Here is a 27167-nt window from a genome sequence, read left to right as displayed (position 1 = left end):
TAGTCATAATATATAGACTGCTGAAGTTCAGCCCCTCAGAATGCTTTTGAATTGCCAGTGCAGTCTCCGTACAGAATCTGAGATTGTTTTTACTTTGTTTTGTTTTTTCTTAGAATTCTTCATCAAAACAGCTTCAGTGATACATGGCTTCCACTGATAGCTTCTCCTTGAGATAGCAACTCACCACTTGTATTGTGCATAGATATGTTAAACTACACATGGATACACACACACATTTCTACAGAAAACAATTGCCTCAATGTTCCCAGGATGAGAACTCTGATAGCACATGACAAAACTCAGTTACATCTAGCAGTGCATGTTTGTATTTGTGGTTTTTATGGAGCTGGCAAGGACATGGCTCACGAACAACAGATTTTAAGTGGTTGATTTTATTATTTCCCAGAGGAACAGGAGCTCTTTCTCCACTGCTGTGTATCCTGGAAGTGTGCTGCAGCACCAGGAGGTATGAGCTCCTTCTGGGATGGATATGTGCTATTTTTTCCAGTTCTTCGAGTAAGGCAGAGACAGGAACAAGGCTGCTGAAAAGACACTGAAAGATGCTGAAAGTTGACCAGGACAGTTATATGAAGAGTAGAATTGGTTTTTCAGAGTGGATATGAATCACAGCAATATCTGAGACAGAGCCCATCTAAGTGAGCTGAGTTTCTTTGGTTGTCCTCCATGGACTTTGCCCCTCCATCCTCAATATTTTGGCATTATAAGAAATGGTTCCACTAATAGCTTTCATGTGTTAGCATATAGAAATCCATCCCTTGAGCAGTTTTCTTTTATACTGTGGAATAAAAGTTGCTTGTGGCATGGTCATGGGGTGAATGACAACTTGGGTTTATTATGTTATAAATAAATAATAGCTGCAATCTTTAAGACAGAAAAATGGCAATTATTGCTTAGCCTTGTGGGGTTAGCATTCATTATGCACAGCATTTCAGAACTATTGAATTCTATGGCTAGTAGAGAAGGAAGGGTAAATTACTTCTCAGAAAAATGTTATATTTAAATGTATATCACTTTCATTTAAAATACTTTCTTACAAGCTGTCTGCTCTTGGGAAGGGAAAACTCACCCAGGAGATAAATAGTTGGATAAATGTAATGCAAGTGACAGCAAAGAATTACATTTCAGCTGTGGTCTTTTGTGAATAGATTCTTAGTGATAGTGGAGGAATTGTTAACTTTTTCAGAGGCAACATAAAGTTTATCTTGGTGGTGTTCTCCATATCTAAAATTACTGTGAGTGAACTTGTTCGACGATATATGTGAGAGGAGTCTGAAAAAAGATAGTAATATTTACTGCCTCACACACCAAATTCTGAATACTAGTGAAATCTAAAATGCCTCCAATAAGCACTTAGTCCTCAGCTCAGGTGGTGTCTTTGGGCATAAAAAGGAAAATTAAGACCCTGACTGCAAGCAATTCAAGTTCATAGCTGCTTGGTGAAATAAGATCCACTTTTCTCAAAGTGCTTGCTCGCCTGACACCAGAATAGGGGACTGAAGAAACTCAGTAATTTTTAAAGAAAAACTTTGGTCTTGTTTTCCTCAAAACAGTGGCACTAAAACAAGGTTATATGCTCAGTATCCCTGAAGGAAGATGAAGTTATAATGTAAGAAGAAATAGTCAGTACCTGGCCAAGGAGGCACAACCTCATCTGCTTGTCCAGGCTTGAAAGGGATGCAAATGGAGAGACTAGAAAGGAAAAAGAAAGATGAAGTTAAGCTGAAAGACATCAAGTTGCAAGAAGTTACATCCAGTTACAAGAAGAGTATTTGTGATGATATGAAAAGGTATATGTCCAATTCTAGACACTATCATTCTAATCCTTCAACATATATTGCACAGTCATTTATAAACTTGCCTTTTCCTTGGGAATCCCAAGTTTTACTCACTATACTATAAAAAATTTCCTGAGTCACATTAGCAGGATAGACAAAAACAAACTTGGAGGAAATGTGTATTGCACATATCTAAATGTTATTAGCAATCTTTTAACATTAAATCAAACTAAAAAATTCCCCAAACAAACTGATATCTAAACATATTTATAATACTGACAATCTTTGTTTCATCCCCAAAATTGCAAAGCAAATAGAATTTTTTACTTCCAAAAGATAGGGAGAAAAATCAACAGTGGAATGCCCAACTTTTTATGTTTTAGAAATGGATAATGATGTCTTTTGTGTGTTCTTATCTGCATAATGACAGCATAATTAGCTTTTTTGGAGGGGAGGTAAATCTCATTGCATTTTCTAATTGAAAATCATCCAGTGTACTTTTGCTCAATAAGGAGCACCCATCACTAAGACAGACATGTGACCCTTCATTTAGTCATACTGGTACAAGCACAAATGTGGTATTTGACTATGATTGGTGCCAATTTTTTTCTTAGAATTTTTTTGTCTAGATATTTTTTGGTAAATAATCAACTGCAATGTTTAATGGGTAGAATAAAGTTTTGTCTCAATATGATGGTATCCTTATAGTAGAACAGTTGGAAATTCAAGTGTGAAGATCATTTCCCATATATTTTTACCTTAAATATAAGCAGCAACTATCATTGTGGCATTACAAATATAACAATCTAAATCGTTGTTGAATACTGCAGTGGAAAGGCTGTCTTTGAATCATCAAGTCATTTTCTTCCTCCCTTGCCTTTGGAAAAGTCAGAAGGCAACTCCTGCTTAATTTGAGGTCCTATGGGGAAACCATGATGTGGTCCAACTAAGGTACATTTTATCTGTGTCTTCTTTTTCCAAATTGGATTGCCCGGTTCTTTTGTGGTCTTTGTAAAGCTCATTGAAAAGCAGAAACCTTTCAAATATCTTCTTTTGTTGCTTCTATTATAGAAGTTCTTAGAACAGTTCAATTCTCCATTGGAAACATGGGAGTTTAGCCATGCCACTGCTGGGAAGTAGATCATTAACTCAAAAAAATCAATGCATCAAACCTGAGATACATGTCAAACTTCACTGCTTAAGGCAGTAAACAGGAATTGCTGAGGGGAAGCATGTATCTCAGATACAAGTGAACATGAAGGGGAAAGCAATTTGTAGCTCAGAGAAGTCCCCTTTTGAACACATAGGTGTAGGGGTACCATAAGTCAACTGCAGAGCTTGACTCCCTCTATTGCTTGAGAACTCTTACCTCATTAATTATTTTTTACACAATGGCCTGTGCATTGTGGATATATCAATTCCCGTTTTTTGGAGTATATTTTCTGGGAAAAACTGGGCATCTAGTAGGTAAATGAGGGCAATTGTTCTCCCAGAACTCACCACTGAAACTCCTAGGTACTTCTTTGAATCAGAGGCATATGGAGTAAAGGGACTCAGTCTCCTGTCTCACAGTCTTTACCCAAGAAAAAGCTCACCAAGGATACTTGCTCAGATAGAAACTTCATAGCTGATAGCATTAGAAAGTGAGAAAAGATAATATGAATCCTTATAGCTTCCCCACTTATGCAACAGTATTTGCTAAAGCCATGATTCCTCAATCATGTTCACGCACAACTTGACATAAAGGACAAAGCAATGATGTCATTCACAGTACGTAAAGCTGGTTATGCTGAAGTCTGTGGAGATTGGAGGCCTAGTGAACTGCTGTGCTGAAGGTACCTCAGTGGTACGTAAAGCTGGTTATGCTGAAGTCTGTGGAGATTGGAGGCCTGAGTGAACTGCTGTGCTGAAGGTACATCAATCTCTGTGGCTGGTGTAAAACAAAACTAATAAAAAGTCTTGACAATATTTTTCAAAGCATTTTATGTACCATATACTTTGTGGCTTTTTTTTTTTTCCTTATTTTCCCTGTCTGGTCTAAAATGGAAATCAAAGTTTTTTATAAAAACTTGAAACACTATCAAGATAGGTCCCAAGAGCACCAATGCTAGAAAACATTTGTCTTGCAGATCTTAGAGGATGTTGCCAGCTAATATTAAACAATTTTTGGCCCATAGATCAGTTAGTTCTAGACTTCACTCTTCACAGGTTATGCAACTGAGTCTATAGTTTAAGTTTTGATAGAAAATTTAAGCATAAGATTTACAAATAAAATAACAAGACTAAGTTACAAACCCACATAATTTTTTTCAGAATTTATTTTTTATTTCAAAAACCAAACACCCTAGTTTAAAGTTCTGCTGCAGAAGTTGTCTTCCATCTTTCTTTATTCCTCTGTATTTCAAATGTGCTAATGCGTTTCTCACCTTTTCATTAAAAAAAATCTTGTTCTGTACTATTACAGAAGTATCAGATGATTCTCAATTAGAAATAGTAGATTCATTCTATAATTTTTAATAATACTTTCCAGACATAGAAATTATTTTCTATGAATAAAATAAAGGAAGTCCCATATTCTGTAGACCAGATCTTAATTCTGTTTTTAAAATCAAATAATTTTGTGTGTCACCTTAAACAAATACTGCCTATTCTGTAAGACGATCAAATCACAATTAATGAGAAAACATAATGGCAACAGTATACTAAGAATATTGTGAAGATGAATGTTTCAAAGTATTTTTAATGGATCATGTTTTTTTACCTGTATATGTGAAGAAAAATTATTAAACTCTTAAATTCATACAGTCATCCCAGGGATACAAAGGAACTATGTAAATGGTGATACATCTTCTGATAACGGTGGCAAACTCATTAGCGTACTGTGATATCCATTATAGGGAACATCATACAGATGAAAGCTATTAAATGAGAAAATGGTCTTGAGTTCTGTCTCAGTAAAGGAACCATAATTTATTACTCAAACTAATATAAGTAAAATGAAGGGTAAGTTGTACTTATGATGTATAGTGTGGAAGTTCTAAGCCTTGCTTAAGTATAAGCCAGCACTTTGCCAGGTGCTTCAGTGATAGAGTGACTCTATGGTCCAAGAAACAGTTTCAGTCCCAGCACATTTGCTGACTGACAGAATTCTATTGAGCAGGATAAAAATGCAAAGAATGGAAGAAGGAAAGTAGTGGCAAAGGGGACTGCATGCAACATCAACAGCCTGACAATATAATATGCAAATCTTCACCCTTTAAAGAGCCTTTAAAAATGGTAAATACAGTATAAGACCTTTAAAATCAGAAACTTATGAAGTTAGTTTAGCCTGACAAAAATTTCTTCAATCAGGAAATAATATTCTCTTCCTCATTTCTTTACCTATTATCCAACTCTCTAGACACTGGAATGATGTCTAGTGATTAGATATCACTAACTTGTTACTGTCTTTCTTTCATTTTGCTTATGATATCATTATAAAGAGGCTTTTCTGCTGACTGCCCTGCCTGTTGTTCTCTGATGGGCCAGGAGAAAACATCAGGTACTCAGATCCTCATCTTACACTGTCATATACTACATGCCTCTTTTCTCTCACATTAGATACTTGAAAAATATTTCTTTCATTTCCTGAGTATTTTCAAAATGTTCGTTTGAAGAATCATGGGCTGTTGGGGTCCACTCTGGCTAGCTATAGACCCTTGCTCACACTTCATAGACGAAGGTAAAAGATTGGAGAAGCGCTCTCCTCCATGTGGAAAACATTGTCCTTTATTCCAAGACACACATCAGGTGGACAAACCCATGGGAGAACGAGAGCGTTCCCTGGCAGCAGGGAGCTTTTATACCCCCTGGGATGAGGACAGAGGGAGACGTCCACAGCCAACGGGACACCAGTGAGGAGTGGCAAGGGGAGGGGTAACCCAGGGGAGAGACCACCAGGGGGTACCAGGACAGGTGAGGGAAAGACCAAGTAATAGAAAAAAAAAAAAGTGGTAACAAACCACATTATATAACATAGGCTATACAGTGCAATACAAAACTATTCTGTGCAAATTCCCAATCACCCAGTGCAAGAGAAAAACTAAACTGGTGCACCACAACATTCACCATCTCAGAAAATGAGGCATTTATCTACAGTAACTATGCAATACTTCTCACTCAATATGATGTTGCCTTTTCTCATTATCAGGTCTGGAATTTCAGTGGAGCAGTTTGTAGAACCTTGCTCTTTAATAATTCACTTTCCATTTTCTATGCTAATTATAATCTCTGTATATGGCAACTGAACTATCAAACATCACCATTAGTTGCACACTCTGTGCTTAGGTTTTAGTCAACTTGTACTCAGATACACAGACTTTATCAAGATTTTTATCTGGGTTGTGAAATTAGCTTTAAAATCTTCTTTTGATTAAATAAGCACTGAACAGCATTGTTGTTCAATGCTTATTTAACAAAAAATCAGTCTCATTCTCATTTCTTTCTACCATAATAGGGAAATGATCTTTTGTGTCACTTCCTTATTGTGATCTCATAAATCCTGAAATACAATTTTTAATTCTTTTTCCCAGCCCACTCTGTTGCATTCCTGAATACAGCTGAATTATCACCAGGCCTGGAGGCACAGATGCAAAGACCTTTATATGCATTGCTAAGCATCTGTGGGTTACTTGAGAGGCCATGTCTTGCTCCATGTATGTGTCATCTTTTATGACTGTTCAGTTGTCTTACTCTCACCTTGCAATGCCATGTGTCACAGCAGAACTGCAAAGTCATCAGCGTCACTTTTAAAAAGTGTCATTAAAGGTTTTCTAATGGCTCATTATCAAAGTGTTTATCCGTCTCTTTTAATTGTGAAATCATCCCATTCCAAAAAATCCACAGCATGAAGCTCCTCTAGCAGCCAAGTGTTTTCTCCTCTTTAGCTGTCAAGGGCCTAAGCCGTACAAGCTTCTAGCTGTGCTTCAGTACCTTCCTGAAGCATTCTCACATTCTTATTAAAGCAGCTTTTCTGTAGTACAGTCTTGTTTATCAGTTCTCTTCACTCTGTCAAATGCCTTCTTGTGGGTTTTTGGTCATTTTCCATGCTGTTTCAGTGTTCACACATTCTCTTTAAGACTCACAGACCTCAACAGGATAGCATCAACGAAGCTGAAGAGGGAAAACAAAACACTGTTCTTAAAAATTCTATGGCAGTCTGTACATTCTTTGGCCTGGTCTCACTCTTAGAAGCAGCAACATTCACAAATTTATGCCTAAATATGACAGAACTGCTACCATGCACATGCAGATGGTATATGCATGTTCATAAGCACTGATTTTATACCATGTCCTTCTGTTCTCCTCATCCACGTTTCATACTGGTAAAAGCAGTATTCAAGATTCAGTCTTTGCTATGAATAAAGTCTTCAAGATTTGCTTCTGTTCCATAATACTTCTTTTGTCACAGCCCAGGTTTTATGTAAGTGAACATCACAGATTATTTTTATGCCTGCCTTAATTATTTCTTCATATTTAACATTTTTATTTTGCAATAATGATTCTGACTTTTCCATAATTGTGAACTCGTCCATTTTCTTAGAAAAAGTTTTTTGCTTCTTTCCTTCACTTTCTTTAGCATGCAATGTGAATGCAACTCATTGTGATAGATCATCTATGGAGTCAATAGATCTAAGAGAAGCAGTACTTAAGGAGTATGGCACAAAATGTTTACAGGGAAAACAGGACATTTCTGAGAATTTACCATCTCTAGGTTTAAAATTCATGGGGTTTTTGTTTGTTTTTCTCTGCCTACTCTGATACCACAGGATTAACACCTGCTAACAGGTGACTTGCATTAAGACATCTCCTGAACCTTGTTGTGTTTAGTTTCGTTTGGAAAGATAAAACATAATAGATTCAACAGGCTACATGTACTGATACTTCTCTATAGAATGGCTTAAAATACAGTATGTATTATTATGGGTTAATTTCAAAAGTAAAATTCAAATCATAACTGATACACTAATGTAGGTGCATCCCCTTAGCAAAAATAAACCAACAAAACCCAAAATCAGCCAAAAACATGCACGATTCACAATCGTCAAAGCTGGTGTTTTCATTGTGGGATTTTGTCAAAAGCCACGTAAATATCTCATAAATGATAGGACAAGGGAAAAGACTTTAAAGTAGAAGAGGTTTTGGGTTAGATATTATGAAGAAATTTTTTACTGTGAGGGTGGTAAAACACTGGAACAGGTTGGTCAGATAAGTTGTGGATGCCCCCTATCAGACACTAAAATATTATAGTTTATGGCTTAAACATTTATATGAAGGACTTGTAGCAAAGCTATATAACAAAAGCTGCAAAGAATACCACCACACCCTGTCTGGGCTCTGGGAGGCCTTGTACCACACCCTTCATTAAAATAAAGTAATGAAGATAAAATAAAGTAATAGCTCAGGGCTGGGGACATTCACAAAGCACAAACCTAATACCTTCAGGGAGGAGACCACAGCTATCAAATGTCAGGGATATCACCTGTCAGGCTTGCACAGACTCTTGCACCAAAGAGCGGGGGGAGAGAGGCTTTGGGTCCGATTTGAAAAGCCTCAGGTCAGAGGCAGTGACCACCCATCCTTCACTGTGCAGAACATTCCAGCTGAGGGGCCCTTCTCCCAGGGAAAACCTTATCCACAGCAGAGGGGGTGACACAGCACATCAAAGGCCTCCCAAATGGGGTCCCCAGACCCTGCACCAGAGCACTGTAGTTGATGCAACAGACCCGCAGTGTTGCAAGGAACAGTGTTAAACTGGCCCCCTGCAAGGGTGTTCCCGGCTGACCTAAAGTATATATTTATCCATGGAATTCTATACTCTTTGGTGTGTGGCAGCATGGTTTGGAACACCCACAGCAGGGGATCCTGAGCACCAAGAAAAGCAGATGGAAGGGAGCAATGAGACATCACTGGGGCCCTCAGATGGGTGACATGTTTCCACCTAACCCCCATCACTTTCCCTTAATCCCCAGCCCCCATGCACACTTCTTTCTCTATTCTTTCCCTCTTCTCTCTTTCTTTCTCTTTGCCTCTTTTACTATTAAATAAAACATATCAATCTTTTGGCACCAGCATCTAACCTAATTTGGTTTTAATCTCATTTTGGGGTATATTTTGAACCTTCAAAGTTCTTTCTGGTTTTTGATACAGAGTGACTTAGCTTTCTTTTCTCCTCTGGGTTTAAACCGGATCAAAACAGCCCCATCCCTGGAAGTGTTCAAGACCAGTTGGGTGGGCTCTGAGCAACCTGGTGAAGTGGAAGGTGTCCATGCCCATGGCAGGGGACTTGGAAATAGATGATCTTTAAGGTCCCTTCCAACCCAAACAATTTTATAATTCTGTGACTCTATAAAAAGGAATCAGTCCCCAAGCTATGTGGTGTGACACACCACTCTGGGGGAGAACAAACAAAGTAACTTAGCAATCTTATTACTGATGTATAATTTTAAACATGGTTATCTAGGTTAGAAAATAGCACAAAATACTATATATATGGTACAAAATATATATGGACAAAGTTATTTTACTAAAAGACCTTTTAGTACCCTTTTGCTAATTCTATCACAGATAGATTTGTGTTCTCTGCATCTTCTTTTATGCCCAAATCACACTACATTTTTCTGCATGATAATTTCCTTGTGTTTTCCAACAGCTCTGCATCCACCTGTGTTTCACACCAAAATATGAACATTTTCCTATGTATTTTGTTGAGTTTATATAAATATTGGTAAAGGAATTGGGTTAGGTCTTAGGAGGATTACAAAAATGACTGGTTAATGGGACATTGAACTCTAAGATAAAAATGTAAAAACTGCTTTGGCATTCTAGGGGCTAAATAGGTAAATAAACCACTGAAAGCCTTGCTTTTGACTTTTGGTACTTAGTTTTGCACAATAAATTTGAAATTTCCTTTTGATTACAAAAATAAAACATAACTCAGGAAACAAAGTACTCTTAATAAAAGATTGATAGCCTTTAGCTAAAAGAATTCCCCAAAAGTTCAGTCAGTCCAGATACAGTCTACGTCTCATTTTGTTCAAAACTGATGAATCTCCATCTGTATATGATGTGGAATGCTCTGCAGTGCAAGCACTTATTTTTCTAATCAGAAGCCACCTTTTGCCCCCCAAAAAGTTGCATCATTTCAATCCTAATTTAAGTTCTTTGTCAATATTTGGAGGAAAGACAGGAAAAACTTCTTAGAATTTTATATTTTTAGCACAAAACCATTTCAGGTCTAATGCATATTTCTAACATAAGTAAGGAAAGATAATATTCCTCTAGTTCTTAAATAATCCATGTACATTTCTTTTCAGACTGGAGACCTTTATTAACTGAAGTGAACACCATCATGTCTTCAGGCAACATGTATTATACATTCAATTACTGTAGTTTAAGCTAAAATATCAAGATTAAGCTCTCCAAAACAGCCTAAGGGATTTAATCTCATTACATTCAGGATGAAGAATTTTACTGGGATCTGGGTCTCTAACTCCCTTAGGTGTGTTTGAAATATTAGTCAAAATTCCCATTTTATGAATATGAGTTAAAAATTACCATAATGGATCTAAGTTTATTGCTTGTATAGTTTCTAGGTCAAATCTGATAAATTATAACTTGAATTACCTGCTTTAATGTCGGATAACTATTCAACTGGCCTCTTTTACCATCACTAGGATACTTTGTGAAAACCTGACATGCAAAAGGATTAAATGAGATAACTACAACTTCACCTTACATACTTTTGCTATTTACTGACACTCAAATACACTACAATTTAGCTAGGATAATTGTCTTATCTTGAATTGAATTTAATAGAGGTGATATGTTTTAAATGAAATTGATATTTTAAATATTAAATCTTAAGTAAAAGTGCCTGGAAAGATGATCATGTCTGAAAATCAGGTATTCTAGTAAATGTGTGAATATAAAATAAAGCACCAGTCCTTAGTTTCTGTTAATGGCACTGAGCAATTTCATTAGAAAAGGTAAGGTATATTGTTAGGGACTAGACATGGTTATATGGTGTGCATATTAAAAAGGCTCCTGTGCTGTCACTTGTTTATTGTTACTTATACAAAGATGAATGGGAGTGACTTCTGATGTAAGCAACAGAGAAGGATGAATCCAGCATGCAGCCTCTATACCTGTGGAAGCACAGGGTGAACTCAGAAAGGGAAGATGTTGAGCAGTGAACAAGCCCATCCTATTTCTGACATCTGAGCTACCGTTTAAGTCTCTTATGGTAATGGCATTTTCTAAGTCTCCTAGTTTTCCAGCTTTTAATAACGTTATTTTTTTACACCCATGTCATTAAAAATATTTCTCTTGTAAGCAGAAGCTCTTGTGTTGTGGACAATGGTTAAACCATATTGACCATATTAAAACCAGATAGGTTTGAAGAACTTTTACTTTTATTACAAAATACATTGTGATCCAAGAAAGGTATCATTCACAAAATAATTAAATGCAGAGGAAAACAATTTAACTAAACTCTTGATAAACTCTTAGTCTCTTATGCAATGGTAAATGTTGACATTATTGCAGGATGGAAGACAGATATTAGCTAGTAGATGTGGTTCAGGAATAATCACTTAGGGTGTATCTCATTGAAAAGACAAAATTTAGGTTACCAGTTATTCTGTCATTATGTCTAATTTTTTTCCACCGCTGCAATCAGTCTTGAAGATGTTCATACATAAATAAGCACAAGAAACCTGAAATTTCAGATTTATCAGAAAGTTCTCTTCTGATCTGACAGATTAAAACATATTAAAAGTAAATGTAATTTGTCATCAAAGGCTCAGATACTGAAGTACGGTGTACTGATAATGAAAATTTATGTAGTTTGTATTGCTAAACGTAATTATCAGAAAATTACACTTCATTTAGTCTGTATAATATATATACTGAATAAAAGCTTTAGAAGGCATTTCATATCACAGTATATCCTTTTAGCAGCAAGAGAACTGGGTGCAACTAACCTAACATGTCCCAATGGTAATAGGTTTTCCAATTTCTATGAATAAAAAACGTGATCAAGTTCTAGTAAATACAATTATCTCTCTGATTTACAAGCTGTATAATGTTTGCTAAGGTTTAATTCAAATGTTTATATTCTTTTCAATTTTGTTTTTAAGTGAAGTAGTGAAGTTTATTCCAAACAGAGGACATTGGTAGTTATCCAGAATAATATTTAAAAAAATTAATTCAGTTTGATCAGACATGCTAAGCAAGGTGCTCTGCAATTTTTTTTCCCTTTCTTTCTAAATTAGAGAGATTTGAGAGTTATGCTGTCGACATGTCACCTGAGACTTGACCTTGTACAACCTTTCCCCATATTTTCTTATCTACAAAGAAACAATTGTGGTATTTTTAATGTAGACACAATCTTGGTGAGAAATATACCTGTTAGTCTCATAACATGGTGATCTTTACACAATTAAATTTTGTTTTTAATAGTTCATCACAGTGTTAGCATGAAAAACAATAAGAATGGTTCATTGTGTTCAGTAGGGAGTACTATATTCAGCACTAATGCCTAAAAGGCCAGCTACCCAATGGAGTGCTTTCTCCATTCACTGTGCTCACAGTCCAACACATTATATCAAAATTATAAGTCACGTTGTAGTTGAAGTCCACTGTGTTTGTTTTCTGAAACATCAGAAGCTTTGTTCAGCTTTATTTTTTTTCATGGGGACTGGGGTGTAGTGGTTTCCCTCCACTTTACGCCATAGAACCAGTGACATGAATGCGATTAGCTTTAAGCACTTTTGGTATAACATCATGTGGCACATTTTTACTGCAGTCTTATAATTACCCCACTTGTTTTTTTTCTTTTCTTTCTCAGTTTTATTTCTAATTCTGCTTCCCAGAAATATGCAGGTGAAAGAGAACCCTTCTCTTCATTGACTTTCTGAATAGAGCTGGTAATTCTCATGCCTAGATGTAATTTTTGTTATGAATCTACTCTAGTCACCTGCTACACTTCTGAAGATTCTTATCAGATCCACAACTCTAAATATTTGCAGTTCTTCAACTTACCTGTTTTCTTCTCTCTTGTCATTTCTAGGTCTCTTTTTATTTAAATAGCTTTATTAGTAGTCACTGGACGTTATTACAGATCCAAGTCAGAATCAGTTCTCTCCTCTAAATTTAGAAATGCTTCCACAAGGAGTAGGACAAGGAGGGTTATATCCAGGTAAGATAAGGTCTCTGTGTGCATCTGGTATGCAGGACCTTGAGGCACATTTCACATACCTTCTGTGTAAGGTCAACTACCAAGAGGTTGAATGTGATATGATATGATAACAGTACATGCTCAATATTATTATTGGAATAAATATCCTTTGTGCTGTTAGAAAGAGAACAGGATGGCTAAAGTAAGGTTATGGTGCACTTTCCTGAGAAGTTTGGATCTTGTGGTGCTTTGAGGAAACTGTATATTTTATCTTGTCCAGAGAAATTATTAAAAAGGCAAAAAAAGGTCTTGAACAGAATCACAAAATATTTGTTTGACGAGAAGCCATTAATGGAAATTGGTGAAGACAAGAGCATATTTTTCGTATTATCTCTTTTTTAGTATTTACATATTTTCTACAAAACACCATACCCTTTTGGATAGAAGTACATTACTCCATGGGAGTTATGGTAACTAAAATCTGCTGTGATACAGAATTTGTCTTATGGAAAACGTGAAACAAGACTGTGTGATACCACTTTTTTTAGTGCTAAAATTATGTTGTTAAAATGCTTTTTCAAATATTTTGTGAAGCACAACCCACATCTTTTACGGACATCTTTACAGATATATTTATTTCTATGTAATTGTTGAGTAGAATAGTAAAACACTTATGGTTGTGGAATACCATAAGGGTGGCCACATCCTTGTTGAAGTTTTTTGCTTTGCATGAAATAATTAAATATTCATTGAAGCAGAAAGAGAATAAGAATTACTTGACTGCCTTCTGGTTAGAGAGGAATAATGAGAATTGCACTCTAGTCCTTTACTCCGATAATACCTTAATATGAAATTCTTTAATAAAAAACCCATAAGCATTCATTGGAAAAGGAATTGTAACTCAGGTCTCTTCTTCTACTGGAAGGCTAGAGTAATTCTCATCGTATCAGTCTATTTCCAATCCAATGCATATTTCATTATATATACGTACTTAAAATTTCAATAAATTGGAATTAGAAAGCCAGTTCCCCATCTTCAACATACTTTGTAGATTTTTGGTGAGTACATATACATTAGACATTCAGACGATTCATGCAGAAGAAAAAAAAATTCTGAGCTGGTTTCCCCACTTCCTGGGCACTGAAATCCTGAATTAAACTATAGGTTAACTGACCTCCTTACTCAGTACATTTTTCTGATCCAGCAGCTATTTCAGTGTCTTTGCAAAGCAAGGTATCATGACATCTATCTGACTCTAAGAACTAATTTATAGCTGTCTGGCTATAAAATATGTAGCTACTCCAGATTTACACAATCAGTATAAACAAGGAGCAGCACTTTACAGATGTGAAAAAAATTATATCCAAAGGCTCAAAAGCTAGTCAGGCTACCATCAAACAATAGAATAAAGAGTATAAACTTAGATTCTTCTTGCATTATCTTACTTTTTTCTTCCTCTCCTCCACTTTTCCAACCCACTCCTCACTTACATTCTTTTTTCAAAATTATTCTCTGCTAGGTTTCAAACGATGCATGTTTGAATTAATAGATACACCTGAAGGATTGAGGTCTGTGTTTAGGTAGTGGTTAAATGCTTATCTACATTGACTTCTAAAGTTCACTTATTGATAAGATACATAATTAAAAAGGAATATATGCATTCCTTCATTATATGGAGTATATTTCAGTGAGTTCCTTAAGCATTCATATTTTTTAACACTACATATCTTGCTTCATTTTCTTTAACTAGGCTATGCTTTTACTTGAAGTTAGACAAGCAATTAGGTACTTGGCTGTATCAGGACCTTAAATCTTAAAAGAAATTTAGTATTATTGCCACTGGTTAAGCAGCTGATTGTTACAAAAAGATCATTAACTGTATTTCTTATGCTGATGGTGATGCAGTTTATGCAGATAATTAAAGAAGAGGTTCAATTTTCATTTCCATTATATGCTTAAGTATTTTCTCAATCCAGATTAGATTTAATAGAGCTATTTGCATGCACATTTGATTGATTTGAAGCTTTGTCATGCAAACAAATTGATATTAAAGTTATTGTCTGACTTACCCTTTATTTCCTCATTTTATTGACCTATTGAAATATTGTCAGCACTATAAAAATATTTTAGCTAAGTGCTAAACTTGAATCAATAATTTTATTAATGTACTATTCACAGAATGACTAAATAAACTGATCTCAAGGGACTTTCATGAATTTAAGCATTAGTAGTATAACTTTTTAAATGACTAATCACTAAAGGTTAAATCAAACAACTAAATACTACCTAAACAGATGTAAGATCAAACCAAAATAGAAAAAAAAGGTATTTTGGGATTGAATTTAATAAATGGAATAATTTTCTACCGACTGTTTACTATTCACTCAAAAATAATTGCACAAAGCTCATTGAGAGTAGTTTAAAAACTACAAGTTCATGTGGGAAGTTTATGCTACAAAAAGTAATAGGAACACCTGTACTTCTCAGCTGTAAAATCTCAGCTGTACATCTCTCCTAAAAATGTTTTAGGACTTTATTTATTCTGAGATATGCTAGAGGACAATTTCACATCTATTTGTTTTAACCGGATAAAATAGTCATGATAAAAAGAAAGGGTTTGGGTGAACCCTGGGTAGTAGGATTTACAAATTTACCCTAGGAATTCAAATATTCAGTACCCACTAGTCTCTCTGACTAACACGACAAACATTGTGGTGGTGTTTTGTTAAGATTATTGCTGATAAGAAAATGTTGATGTTACCGAGTGGCATCAAGGAGACAAAAGAGAGATGGTTACTCCCGTCTTTCAGGAAACAGAAGTAAGGTAATATGGTGCATAGGGTAATAGAGACATATATCTCACTGCAGTTTGTACAGGCAGTGAGGCAATTCTGTACACTTTCCAAACTGATATATTTCCAAATTACCTGAAGAAGATCCATCTACTTCTCATGCTGTAACAGCTACATTTATTTCAAGATCAGAAAGTTGTAACTGTGGGGCGAAGTTTCTTTGAACTATTTGCCCTAAAAGCCTTTCCAGTGAAATTAATGAAAGACATAATTCCTCTGAACAAATACTGTAAGACGTAACTGTGAAGGTATCTCGGTGGAATATCTCAATGTTATATCTCATCAGAGTGTTAAAGCAGATTTTTGTCAAAATTTCAATGAAAAATGTCAAAAAAATTATTGTTTCATTTAATTTGCTTCATTTCCCACAATGTTTTAAAGTTAGGAGGTTAGGAAAACAGGAAATGTTTTGTCATTGGTTTCAATGAATGCAGAATTTCATGTATAAATCTAGAAAATATTTCTGAGCATTAAAAAATGTCTTCCTTATATCTAGAGAAAATTACTCTCTTTCAGGCCCTGCTAACAAGTTTATCACCATTTTTCTTATAAGCCTCCTGTAAATATTGAAGGACTGCAATAATATTTCCCCAGAACCTTCTCTTCTCTAGACTGAACAACCCCAACTCTCTCAGCCTGCCTTCTAAGGACAAGTGCTCCATCCCTCTGATCATTTTTTATTTTCTCCTCTGGTTCTGCTCCAACAGATTCATTTCTTCCCTGTGGAGTCAGGATATAGTCTTCTTGGTGGCGTCTCACCAGAGTGGAGAAGAGGGGCAGAAGCAGCTCTGTCAGCCTCTTGGCTGCTCTTGTTGCAGCCCAGGATACAGCTGGCTTTGTGGGCTGCAAGCTCACTTTCAGTTCATGTCCAATTTTACACCTGTCCGTAGCCCCAAGACCTTCTCAGTAGGGTTGCCCTCAATCCCTTCATTCCTCAGACTGTATTGATACCAAGGATGGCCCCCACCAAGATGCAGGACCCTGTACTTGGCTTTGTACCTCCTGAAAATCACATGGACCCATTTCTCAAGCTTGTTCCCTCTGTATGGTATCCCATTCCTCAGATGTGTCAACTGCACCACTGATTTTGCTGTCATCTGCAAACTTGCTGAATGTGCATTTGATCCCTCTATGTTTTTGATGAAAATATAAAACTGTACTGGTCCCAATAAAGACTCCTGAGGGACACCATTTGTCACTGCTCTCCTTGTGGATATTGAGCCTTTGATCACTACTTACATATGTTCAGGTTTTCCTCAGATGGTTATGAACTTGTTAATCTCTTGCAGTGGAAGGGAATTTGCCCTCCCTTCCCTGCCTTGAGGTCCATTCAAGCAAAGGGTGTGAGAAGAGAGGTTGCCAGTGAAGACTGAGGCAAAAAAGCTATTGAGTACTTCAGCCTTCTCCTCCTCCATTGTTACCAGGTTGATGGTGGTGTTATCAGAGACTGTGTTTTCTCTGACCCTTGTTTTCTGTCTGACATAGCTGTAGAAGCCTTTCTTTGTATCCTTGCCGTGCTCAGCTCCATCTGTGCTTTGGCTTTCCTGACCCCATCGGAGATTTGTCCCTGTTTCCACTTTCTTTTCTTTCTTGCTTTTTAGTCTGACCAGCAGGCCTTGACTCAGCCATACTTGTTTCTTTTCTTCCTTTCTGAATTTCATACACATGAACATCAAGAGCTCTTGCATTCCATGAAAAACATCCTTAAGGTTATGCCAACTCTGCTTTGCTCCTTTGTCCTGGAGGACAGTTTCCCAGAGGGTCCTACTGATTGATTCTTTGAATAACTGGAATTATACTTTTGTAAAATGTAGAATCCTTACTTTATTCTTCACCTGATCCATAAGCCTCAGGACTGAAAATTCCAGCAGTGCCTGGATACTGCAGCTCAGGCCACCTCCAGTTATGACAGCACTAATTAACTCACTTGTGTTGGAGACCATCAGGTCCAGTATTGTATCCCATGTGGTAGAGCTGTCTATTAGTGCCTATTAATAATTTATCCTCAATCCTTTTCAGGAATCTCCTGGATTGCCTATAGCTCACCATGCTACTTTCCCAGCAGATTTTGTGGTGGTTGAAGTCCCCCTGGCAGGCAAGAGCCAGTGAGTGCAATGCTTTTGGCTTGCTCATGGCTGTTTTACAGAGACAGCTCTTCACACTGCCCATTTCATGATACAGATGGCAACCCCTCCACCTCTCCTCCTCTCCCATCCCTTCTGAACAGCCTGTTTTTTCCAGTATATCTCCCTGCAACTAGAAGAAGGAAAGAACAACTGGAAGGACAGAGGAAAAAACAACCTGCCCTCCATATTCCCTTACTAACCCTTCCAAGGCTCTGAAGTGTCTTTTGATTGTCCTGGGACTAATGATTTCATCTTGGACTATGGGTGGCATCTTCATCACCACCCACATGGAAGAGCAGTAACGGATAGTGATCAAAGGGCTGCGCCACACTGGGAAGTTTGCTAATCATGTCCGTAACCTGGGCTCCAGTAACTCATTTGACCTCCCTGAGAGGATGGTCTGTCAGGAATATTGGACCTTCTGCTCCCTTCTGAAGGGGGTCATCTTCATGGAGATGGTTGTGATACTGGACGTATCCTGGCAATATCTCTGGTGTTGATGCACTGTTATCCACATCATTTATTGTTGATCCAAAGCCTCATACTTGTTGTACAAAGGCACCTGGGAAGGCGAGATGTTCAACTAAAAGTCTGTCAGATGTGCTTGTATAAGAAAGCGCATAACTAGGCAGAAAACCTGACCTGCCACCCACAGACATTAATGAACTGAGTGGATTCTTCACAAGAAAAAGCACAGTTTCTTTTGTAATAATTGCTTGAGGAAAAGTAATACTGAACACTTCTTCTGAGGGAAATAATAAAAAAAAAATTAAGTAAGTTGAAAATATGTTTTCAAATTTTAATAAAAACAACAGAGCATTACCTTGTGTTGGATATGAATGTCATTCTGCATGGTTTTCCATACTTTTATATAACTCTATAGATCTTGATTAAAAAAAATTATTAAGAAGAAAAGTTATAGGCTAAATTAATAATATTTACTTGTAATTTCATCTGTCCCTCACAGCTCTTTTCTGCTGTACAAAATAATTGCTCTATACATAGTCTAGAACATGGGCCTGTTCTTTTCAGGCATGTTCAGTAGAAATAAATTGCACTTCTAATGTCAGTTTCTAACAAGTCAAATCAGTCCACAGCTTCTATCAAGATAAGAGCAGTGAGTTACTATGAATGCAGTAGAACAGGAGAAGTAACTAATAAAATAGGTATTTGTAATGTATTTATTTGCATTATAATAGATGCCTTTGATTGCAAGGGCTTCTAATCCATTTATATGTAGTTTTTTGTTGCATGACTAATGTGCCTTCAAGATATAATTTTCTAGAAGAAAAAAAATTTACATATGAACATTCACGTTTTGATTGTAATTGTCTTTAAAACACATTTCTCTGTGCTGCAATGAAAAAATATATCATAAGAACTGAATTGTTCATCAAGTTACAGAGTATCAGGTGACAGGATAAAAAACATATAGATGAGATCCTTCTTCAATCTTTTTCATGGTGTTTTTGTTATTCCATTATCATAAATAAAAATGAAATCACACACTAAATGTGATGAGGTTTTGCTATTATTTTATTCCTATTAAATTCAAGGTAAAATTTTAAAGGTGTTATTGAAAAAGTGAAAATAATTCTGCAATACTCATTAAGAGGCAGAGAAAAAAAACCTATCAGAATCTAATTAAACATTATAATAAGGTAGTTTTTCTATACTTATATTTATTCTGGTGTTTAACTTGCAGGAACATATCAGAAAGCAAGTCTTCCAAAAGCATACATGTGCCTTTGGAAGTCAAAATTCTGATGATAAGTAATATACATATATATATATATATATGTATATACACATACCCCATTTCATGCCCCTGGTCCTTTTAATTCAAATCTAGGAACTTATATCTATGTGAAGATTTTCCCAGAATTTTCCTGCCCCAGAGAAAGTGTCTTCTGGGGATACTCAAGCAAAAAAACAATATTTACTTTGACTTACTGCATTAATCACAATTAACAGGTCCATTTTGAAGATGTACTATGTATAAAGCAAAATTTTAGGAAGGCATTTGTTGAAGACATTTGAATGTACTATTCATTAGGGACATATCATGTGATCACCTCACAAATTATATAAGAAAAAGAAATCTAATTACCTAATATATAATCTTATAGAAATTATTCCTTTCTCTTTATTATCATCCGAGATTTACTTTAGAATTGTTTTGGTTTAATAATTTCCACATAATTGGTAGTCTCATGATGGTAGACACTGTATTGATTTCTAAGTTGTCTTAAAATACTTGAGAGATATACTTTTCCTGATATATTTTATAATCAAAATATATTTACTCAAAATAAAGAAGCTGATCTTCTTTGTTACAAATAAGTTCTACTCAAATATATGCATGTATCATTTAATGCTCAGTCTTAATCCCAACTGAATGCACATGAGTGCTGCATGTTATTTTTTATCCAAAAACTGAGTCTTAGTTATACATTTTAAGTTCATTACTGGATTATAAAACAAGTGTCACTCTAAAAATGGAAGGTATCACATTTAAAAAAAAAAAAGGGTAAATAATCAGGGAAATAACTTTAGCTGTAGTCACAGATCTTTCACAGCAAATGGCAAATCAGAGTATAAAAGTTTATATTGGCCACTCATTGAGTAGGTAGCTGATGCAAAATATTTATTCAACAGTCCCATTGACCTCCTCTCATCAAATTTCACCAGGCAAAATAGGTTGGATGCTGCAAAAATGATGCCCATACTCATTTTGTTTTGGATGAATCATTTGGACTAACACAGACATTGTTCATAAAGTACAAAAATATTTTAAGCTTTATTTTTTTAATGAGCTAATGATTTTTAGGCTGCCATTTTCACTTTCAGATCTACATTTGGATTTTTCTTTTCATTTCCTCCAGGTTATGTCATCAAAATGCCATTTCTCATTACCTTTGTGACTTTTCTATTATAAGAAAGATCCTTGAGGTCAGTTCACCTTGGTGGACAAGGGAATTTATTTCCCTGTGTAATAGTTCTGAAAATATTTACTAACCTAACCTGCCTGCTGCAGAACATGATAGAGAAAAGTTTCCAAAATTATTTATATTGTCTGAGTCATCTAGAAATCTTAATTAAAGGAAATCCAACAAAATTTAAATCTTCAAAATGTTATTAGACATGTTTTCAACTCTGCTAATTATGATGTTTAGACCTATTAACTGTTTAAAGCCCTTTCCAAAATAAATCATAACCAAGTTACAGTGCACACTAGAGAAAAAAAAAGTCTGCTCAAAACAAGAAAAAAATAGATTAGTGTGTTTCTAAGTAAATGTGGATTTTTTCTTCAGCATTTAGGAGGATGAAAACCACAATGCTTTTTTTAGATGTAATTTTATGTTTAGTTTGTATCACTGCATCCCAATTTACTTTTTTTAAATGCATTTACCTCATATTCATGCTTAAGAGTTATAATTAAGACCTCAAAAGCCTGTTCACAAAAAAGATGACACAGAACCTGAGATTATGAACCCATTTCAGACTTTAATGAAGTCAATGAAAAGCTCTTTAGTGACCACAGCACACTTTGAATCAGTCCCTAATGCAATTGTGATGTACTATCTAGGAAGCATAAAATTTTAAACTTGAAATTAAACTAAAAAGAGCATGGAACATTAAACATCAGGGTGACTTATGTCTGCCAAAAAAAGCCAAGGTTCACTGCGAAAAGTACCTTATTTGACATATCTGCTGACTTGTATTTAAACAGTCTGTGAGAGCCTCCGTAAGTCAATAAAGGAAGGAAAATAACTGAGCTCCTGGCAGAAAGTATGTAATGAGAATGAGACTTTAACTACCAGACAGTCAAAGTCTGATCCAATTCTCATCAAAATCAATATGAAATGTAACTGTTATCTTATAATTTCCTTTGTTGAATGATGAGGTCTGCAGAGCTGCAACAATAAAGTTTTGCTAATGATGTTGGAGACGAGACTGTCAGTTAATGTCTGCAAAACTGGGCGCCACAGTCTGCAGCAACAGCTGACACACATTCAGAAATCTCTAGACAATCTTACAGGGATCAAAAAATAATAAGTTAAATGGAACTTTTATACTTCATGGAAATCAATTTGATAAAAACAAAACTTTAAATGCCAATTATTTGGTCTTTCTTTGCTTATTAATCCCAGCTTGCCACGAGCATGATCTTTGGACCAACAGAGAAAATAGCTGTCAATAAGGACAGTTTTTCACACTGAAATTTGTTTTGGGATCACAGATTACTGTTACCAGCTGAATGTCATCTGAAGAAGAAAGATGGTACTGCATTCTGCTCAGGTGTAAAGAAACAACTTTCACAAACACTGAGATCATGAAGTGAAGATATCTCGTCTACAAAACAAAGTAATGATTTGTTGTAACTAGATGTTAAATTATTAGAAATAAGAGAAAATATGAATCTACATGGTTGCCTAACTCCTGGATATTTCTGAATGTGTCTCAAGAGACTCCTCTTCATAAAATCTCTACAAATTTAAATTTATAAACCCTTGAGTATGGAGAAGAGAAAATATTTCTCTACATAAAAAAGTTTATGAATCTTTTCTATGTTCTCAAACCTGTAGAACAGCCCTCTGATTTACTCAAGACCTCCCAGAGCATTTGATCAAACTAAAACATTGCCTCATCTGAACGTAGTCTTTTGAGATATTGCACCTGAGACTCAGTTTTGGTTTACTTTTTATTTATTCTGAAAAGCTGAGAATACAGATAGAGCAAAGAACTACTTCCAGTCCCCTACAAGATTCAGCATTACTTTTATTTTGAAGATTAAGTAATCTCCAGGTATCAACTTTCAGGACAGTATGCAGGTGCTTCACCAAATCAGATATAGGCTAAAGATGGGAAGAATAATTTTGGTTACCTTTTTTGCAAGGAGCTATGTTTTTTAACGATAATTGAAATATTGAGTGCAGTTTTCATTCTAGAAAACCTATTTTTGTGTGAAAACCAAGCTGAATTTCTTTGGAGTGTATGAAAAGCAATTTATTTTCTTAATCATTAGGTAACCATATTCTTGTCCTTGTTTCTTTTTACTGGCAATTCTCTACTTAATTGCCTATAAAAATAGTTAAATAATCAGAGTAAAATAAAAATCTTAATAAAGATTTTACTCTAAGTTAGCCAGTTTGAGTTATTTGGTATATTTGTGTTTAGATTTTATTCTCTTTATTGTTTCAATTCTATGTGGGCACCTCATCTTTTTAGGCTTGTATCATCGATGACAGGCTCCCTGAGTGAAAAGCCTAATCTTGAATCCAGCATAATTCTGCCACTACTTGAATGATCTGACAATTTTGATACAGCAATAAAATTTAACTGAAAGTGAGAAAGAGAAAGAAGTGTTTCAGAAAACCAGAAAACATTGGTTTCAGAACAAAAAGAAACATGTAAGTGGGTAAATACCATACTCTGATATTTCTGAAGAGCTTTATTCTGTAGACAGAAAACACATAGAGGATTATGTTTCCACCCTAGGACTACTGATCTACCAATAAATTGTCAGCTTTGATATGCAGGACCTCTATTAAGTGGATCACCTAAGTTGTGGTTTTGACTTTGTACAACATTCAAGTAAAGAGATTGTGAAAAAAAAAAAAAGTGGATCACATTTGGCAGATGCTGCCAAATTTTTATTAATTTTAATGACAGTGTTGTAAAACAAAATGGCAAGGACTCACTAAGCTTCCACAACACCCTAGGACTACTGATCTACCAATAAATTGTCAGCTTTGATATGCAGGACCTCTATTAAGTGGATCACCTAAGTTGTGGTTTTGACTTTGTACAACATTCAAGTAAATAGATTGTGAAAAAAAAAAAAAGGGGATCACATTTGGCAGATGCTGCCTGAATTTTTATTAATTTTAATGACAGTGTTGTAAAACAAAATGGCAAGGACTCACTAAGCTTCCACAACAAAACAAAACAAAACAAAACAAAACAAAACAAAACAAAACAAAACAAAACAAAACAAAACAAAACAAACAAAGAAAAACCACCAAAAACCACCAACCCAATAAAAGGAAAAAAAACCCAAACAAAATCCCAAAACAAACAACTACCAACAAAGAGTCTTTTTGCACAAAAGTGAATTACAAGCATCTTTCAAAGTTCTGAGCTCACACAGACCCATTTCCAATGGAATTTCTTAAAGTTTTTATAAAGCATTTATCCTGAATTTTACTTTTTTTAAAAAAAATTGATCTTTGAAATATTTAGCTCAACTACATATCTGTCTTTTGACTTATTTTTATAGGTTGAAGGGATCATATTGGCAATACTATCACATATTTAAATTGCATGTGTAAGCATGTCAAAACTCTCAAGGTGCTAGATGAAAGTTCCTGAATATTTATTTGTCTTCAATTGTCCCTCTTCTTGCTTCAGTGGCCTTCATGTTTGGAGAAGCAGACTGAGAAAATACATCTGCCTGGATTGGGTCATCAGTTCCAAGAATGCGTGGTTTGTGTGCACGTGCATTTGTGTTTACACACTTGCTTGGGACAGTGCATCAACTTAGTGGATGCGGTGGGTTGACACTGTCTGGATGCCAGGTGCCCACAAAAGACACTCTATCACCCCTCTCCACAGCTGTACAGGGAAATCTAACACAAGGTTCAGGGATTGGGATAAGGGCAGGGAGGAATCCCTCATCTATTACAGTCATGGCCAAAAAAGACTTAGCTTGGGAAATTTAGTTGAATTTATTACCAGTAGACCAGCATAATGAGAAGTGAAACAAATCTTAACATACCGATACCTTCAGCCAACCTCTCTTCTTACCTCACCCAAACTTTATTCCTGAGTCTCTACCCTCTTCAACCACAAGGCACACGGAGATGGAGTGGAGGTTACAGTCAGTTCATCACAGGGTGTTTCTGCCTCTGCTTCTCCTCAGGGAGAGGAGTCCTTTACCTGCTCCACCATGGGGTCCATCTCATGGGAGAGAGTTCTCCACAAATTTCTCCAATGTGAGTCATTCCCATGGGCTGCAGTTCTTCAGGAAAAGGCAGCTCCAGTGCTGGTCCTCAGAGCGGCCAAAATTCCTATGAGGAAACCTGCTCCAGCATGGCTTTCTCTCTCCATGGTTCTACAAGCCCTGCCAAGAGTGGCTCCAGGATTCCCACAGGATCACAGCTGATTTTTAGGCATCTAAAACCCTGCTCCAGAGTGGGGCTTCTCCATGGGGTACACATGCATCTCTGCACCACTGGCTTCCATGGGCTGCAGAGGCACAGCTGCTTTACCATGGTCTTTACCACTGGCTGCAGAGAAATCTCAGCTCTGCTCATGCAGCAACTCCTCCCCCTCCTTCTGCACTGACCTTGGAGCTTGCTGAGTTGTTCTGATCACATGTTCTCATTCCTCTCCTCTGGTTGCAATTGCATCCGTGCAATAACTTTTCTTCCTTCTTAAATATGGTATCCCAGAGGATTTACTATCATCATTGTTTGATTTGGCTTTGGAACAGCAACAGGTCGATTCCTGGCTCTGTTGGAGATGGAAGACACTTCTACCAGCTTCTCAAAGAAGCCATCCCTGTAGCCTCCCCATCCTCCCCATCTTGCTATCAAAACCTGGCCATGCGAACCCAATACTGGGGGAAATTTTAGTTTTGCAGTATAAAATCTTTCCTTCAGAGAAACAGAGACTCCCTCAGAGAAGAGATGGGTATACTATTTTTATCTTAACTTACAGATACTAAAATAGGCATTTTTTGATACACACTGTGTATCAAGGGGCACTTGCAGAATGAAAGCTGGACAAAAGGAGGAGTGTACAGCAGGTAGAAAAAAGGGATGAGGTATGAAATTCGTTATTGTCTTTGCCTCTTCACATCTGGGCTATGGTCTCTGCTCCTCTCACTCACTGTTAAGTTCTGTGTTGATTAGTGAGATAGAGAAACCTGACACAGATATTGAATACAATAATAGGCCAGAGATTCCTAATTTCAGTAGTAGTCTTCAGTTGAAGCTGGGAGCAGTAATTATGTTTTTCCAGGCTTGTTTTTGTCTGACTCATTGAGATTAGTATTTTTAATTAGTAGCAGCACAATTTCAGTGTAGATGACAGGGAAGTCTAGTGGTCTAGAAATATGGCCTAATGGTCAGAACATACTTCTGAAAGTGCAGAGAGGAGGGTTTCAGCTTTCCTTGCTAGTTGTCCCTGTTTTCTAAAAGGGCATGAGATGCAAGGGAGGAGAGAAACATAAAATATACTTGAAAGCAATTACATATTTAATAAATGCTAACAGCTAGGGGACAAGACATTTGGCTGGCTTTCTAGTGCTTTCAAGATTGGCAAGATTCTCTAGCTATCAAAATCATATACTTAAGAAACTTAGAAATATTCTCTTCTGATTGAAAACATTGTTAAGAATTGTAGGCCTTACTCATTCATCCCCACCGAAACAACTCTTCCTGACAGATATTTTTTTTGCCTTTGTACAGATGACAACATCTTGCTTAAAATCCAGGCAAATATGTGATTTTCTTTAACCATATTCCTGAGTGTCAAGACTTTCATTAATGTCTTGAAATGCCATTCTACAGGGAGAAAGTTAAACTTTTAGAAGAAACAAATCAAGAGTATAGCTGTTCTCAAATTAGTTTTTCTGCATTATGCCTGATAAAGCATATTGCTCAGCAATATATCTTGAGAAGTACTACACATTTGTCTTTAAGCTTTTTAAAAACATCAGATTTCCCCCTCTTCTCTTTCTGTACTTTTCCAAATATCTTTGCAATTTTCTTTGCTGTCTCAGTGCACACCAATGCAACATCAATTTGATGTTATTATCAAAGTCTTGGAAATAAAAGCTGCGGCAAGCTGTTCACTGGAGATTTGATCTTTGACAAATAAGCTTGTGTCAGTGCATTTAAAAAAACCCTGAGTCCATACCTCTGTTTTCCTGCCAATAGGGTCTTGGCAGGGATGCAATTAAAAAAAGAAAATCAATCTGTTCTTTGCTGTCTTATTTCTGAAGAATGGCATTGAGCTGCCAGGGTGTGAAGACGTGGGATTGTAAACACAGAGATGTCCTCATGAATTCCACTTTCCTCACTGGTCTCTAAATGAGTCTGATTTATCAAAGCATTAGAATGAGAGGGAGGAAAGGCTGAGATAAAGGGCAGTGGATTCTTTTAGC

The sequence above is a fragment of the Passer montanus genome, unplaced genomic scaffold (assembly GCF_014805655.1).
Source record: "Passer montanus isolate IOZ18808 unplaced genomic scaffold, ASM1480565v1 scaffold31, whole genome shotgun sequence".
Taxonomy (NCBI): domain Eukaryota; kingdom Metazoa; phylum Chordata; class Aves; order Passeriformes; family Passeridae; genus Passer; species Passer montanus.
The sequence above is the reverse complement of the archived record's forward strand: the minus strand, read 5'-3'. Positions refer to the sequence as shown.